Source organism: Archocentrus centrarchus, chromosome 13, assembly GCF_007364275.1.
Source record: "Archocentrus centrarchus isolate MPI-CPG fArcCen1 chromosome 13, fArcCen1, whole genome shotgun sequence".
NCBI classification, from domain to species: domain Eukaryota; kingdom Metazoa; phylum Chordata; class Actinopteri; order Cichliformes; family Cichlidae; genus Archocentrus; species Archocentrus centrarchus.
The window spans coordinates 3,948,955-3,952,876 of record NC_044358.1 but is presented as its reverse complement, the minus strand read 5'-3'; the positions used below and the strand labels follow the sequence as shown (position 1 = coordinate 3,952,876).

Sequence of the window (3,922 nt, the reverse complement as noted above, 5' to 3'; positions counted from 1 at the left end):
AGGACTGTCGGCCCACCGGGCAAATGCCAGCCCAGCCCTGGTCCTGGATTTAGTCCATGTTTTTTCCTTTAGTAATGCTTTTTCCTGGGTTAATCTTCATTTTGAATCCTTTGGTTTAGCTTGAAATAATCCTCATTTTGGTATAATTTTAGAGTTTTAAAATGCCACTGAAAAAGACATTTTTTGAGGTGGTACTTGGCCTGAAAACTTTCAGAACCTCTGGCCTATTACAACTAAACATTGTCCTTCATCACCTTCACCTTCAGCTGCTGTCTGGCGTATTGGGTTGCATTGCTTGTGTCACCTGTAATTGATGCCCATATGAACACTGAGGGAAACCACTGGATAAGACGCGTGACTTGCAGATGTGTGACTTGAGCAAAAGAAACAGAAAATTGCCACTACACAAACTACATGTAGATTTATTTTCTCAAACATGTTTACGGGCTGTTTCTACATATGGTTGACCTCTGGTCATGTGATCATGTTGTTGGTAGGAACACCAATGTGAGAACGCTCCTCTTCCTCATCCACCTGTGCTTCCTCTCCTCTCTCCTCCACCTGATCCAGTGAGGGAACATCCTCCATGATGGAGGAGCTGCTGAGAGTTTCCTCCAGATTGAGACCTCTGTCACAGTTCAGAGGATCTACGGCAGCAGAGACCTTCATGGACACTAAACGACTCAAACACACAACATCACACTGTCTCCACTCTGACATCACTGATCAACAGAGGTGGCAAAAGTACTGACATTCTGTACTTAAGTAGAAGTACAAGTACTTGTGTTAAAAAATTCTTTGGTAAAAGTCAAAGTACTGGTTCAACTTCTTTACTTAAGTAAAAGTAAAAAAGTACAGGCTCTGAAATTTACTCAGAGTAAGAAAGTAAAAGTAGCTCTTTGGAGGACGTTTCTACCTGCTATTTTTGTGTAAAGCTAACTGAACCTTATTATATATTATTGTAATTGTTATGTTGCTCCCTTATAGTGTCAATAAGTAAACATTATTTCTCGACACACAGAGCATGGAGGACAACTTCTTGCTGGTTCACTCGTTTGTTTATTATCCTACTGTTGCTATGGTTACATTCAGAACCCCTGTATGCCCTAGTGGCGGTCTGCCCCTCTGGTGGTAAGTATTGGTAGGACATCTCTAGGTTCATACATCACATATCTCCTCCCCACTAAGATTTGTTGTCAGTAACAAAAACATTTCTTAGGAAACAAACGTAAGACATTATATCCCCTTTTAAACTACATGAGATTATTTCTTTCTTTACTTCTCCACAACATTACCAGAAAATAGGAGAGTGGCTGTAGCTCAGTAGGTAGAGCAGGTCACCTACTGATCGGAAGGTCAGGGGTTCGATTCCTGGCTACTCCGGGCTACATGCCAATGTATCCTTGGGCAAGATACTTAACCCCAAGTTGCTCTCCGACCGTTCCGTCGGAGTGTGAATGTGTGTGGATGTTATATAATTAAAAAGCACTTAGCTTAGTAAACATGGAAGTGCTTGTATGAATGGGTGTGCATGGGTAAATGTAAAAAACGTGTTGTATAAGCGCTTTGAGTGCTCTGACTGAGTAGAAAAGCGCTATATAAGAACTAGTCCATTTACCATTATGTCACGGCTTATAATCACTTCAAATATCAAAACTCAAAACCATTTAACAACATTCTTCAACTTTTCTTTTCTTTTTTTTTTTTTACAACATCTTGGAATGTCAACATTGTTCAACTCTTTTTTTTTTTTTTTTTTTTTTTTTTGTGGTTGTTAAGTTTACTGATCCCTGTAACGTACCGGCGGACGTGTGATCCTCACAGGATATCGTCGTACAGTCCCTGTTGTCTCTGAATGTTCTGTGTGTGTCATTTCTGGGGACTGTGGTGTCTTGAGTGTTTTGGGTGTTTTTGGTGGTGCATGTGGTGTGTGTGGCACTGTATCAGTATCCTCCTTCTGTTGAGGTGTATTTGGGTCAGGTGTGGTTGTCTGAGGAAGTGACAGCGGACAACTCACAGGAAAACTCCCTGCAGTCTTTGGTGGGTCTGACTCGGGCCGAGTCAGCATCTGGTCCACATGACGCTTCCAGACCCCTTGTGTTCCCACATGTACCTTGTAGGACACTGGTCCGGTCTTCTCGATCACCACAGCTTGCGTCCACTTATCCTCCCCCCTCCTATAATCACGCACGAGCACTGGCTCACCAAGTTCAAACTGTCTCTGTTTAGAGTGTAGCTGGCGTCGTTGCTGTTGAGCCTCTTGTGACTGGTGCACTGTTCCAGCCATACTTGGTTTCAGGAAATCCAGTCGAGACGCAGCTTGCGTCCGATGAACAGCATTGCAGGGCGTTCCTTGGTTGTTGCATGGGGGGTGTTACGGTAGGTCAGGAGGAATGTATCCAGACGCTGCTGCACTGGTGTAGTTCCTCTGGAAGATTTCAGAGCGTGCTTGAAGGTTTGCACAAATCGCTCTGCCAAGCCATTGGAGGCAGGGTGGTATGGTGCTGAGCGAATGTGTTTGACTCCATTGGCTTTCAGAAACGTGCTGAATTCTTCAGAGCAGAACTGAGGGCCGTTGTCACTTACAAGACTGTGTGGAATGCCATAGCGACTAAAAAGTCCCCTAAGCACTTGGATGGTTTTGCTGGATGTGGTGCTATCCATGATGTGCACCTCGGGCCATTTGGAGTGTGCGTCCACTATGACCAGGTACATGTGCCCTTCAAATGGACCGGCAAAGTCCACATGTATCCATTCCCAAGGACTGGATGGCCACATCCACGGGTGTAAGGGTGCTAGGCCAGGGTTTTTCTGCACTCGTGTACATGAGTGGCATGATTTTGCTTGGTGCTCGATCTGGGAGTCGATGCTGGGCCACCAAACGTAGCTACGAGCTAAGCTCTTCATCCTTACTACACCTGGATGTGCTGAGTGTAGCTCTGTCAGCACCCGGGGGCGCAGTTTGTGTGGCACAATCACTCTCAACCCCCACATAAGGCATCCGTGCTGCACAGTGAGATCATGGCGGCGCTGGAGATAGGGAGACAGCTCACCTGCGTCCTTTGCAGCTGGAAAACGACCAGTTGTGACCATTTCCATGACACGGGACAGGGTGGAATCCGACATGGTGTGACGCTTGATCTCGGCATTGCTGACTGGCAATGTGTCCAACTGTGACGTGTAGAACACCTCCACTGCACCTTGTTTCTCACTGGGGGCATGAGGGAGCGGTAACCTTTTTTTTTTTTTTTTTTAAACTTTTTATTTATTTTGATGTAGAAAAATAACATACAACCAAACAAACAAGAGGGCTAGGGCAGGTACCAGGCGATCACATTATTCATCATATTTTACAGGCACATTACTATTCTATATATACACTAGGAACAGGTTACAAATCAACCAGAGGGGCAAAATACTCCCAATTCACACCAGTTAACTATTCCAAGCCTTTGCACGTGTAACAGTGCCATTTTTCCCAGAGTCTCTCTCCTTTCTCCCTTTGAAGACGTATGAAAAAGTCAGCATCTCCATGTATGAATCAGGTTTACAATATTCATGAAGAGGTCAGGGTAGGAGGGTTAGCTGGAGCCAACATTTAGTAATTGCCTTCTTGCTTGCAATCATAAATATCCTCAGCAAGTATATATCGCTTACACTAAGACCTTCAGGAGATTCTCCAAGGTACATAGTAGTAAAAGAAAAAGCTAAAGTTATACCCAGAGTTTCATAGATTACTTGCTTTATTGCGTTCCAGAACATCTTCAACTTCGGACAGGCCCAAAAGACATGAAAGCAGTCCGCACAGACCTCCCCACACTCCCTCCAGCACGCAGCTTGTGAGCCACCTATTCTTGATTTCTCCATCCATCCATCCATCCATTCGCTTCCGCACATCCTGTTAAGGGTCGCGGGGGGGCTG

The 3,922-nt window shown here is 44.8% G+C and overlaps 1 pseudogene; it reads right to left on the bottom strand.

Moving 5' to 3' along the window:
* Positions 1–1,780: 1,780 nt before the first annotated feature.
* LOC115790050 (uncharacterized protein K02A2.6-like) lies at positions 1,781–3,126 on the bottom strand (annotated as a pseudogene).
* Between the last annotated feature and the right edge of the window lie 796 nt (positions 3,127–3,922).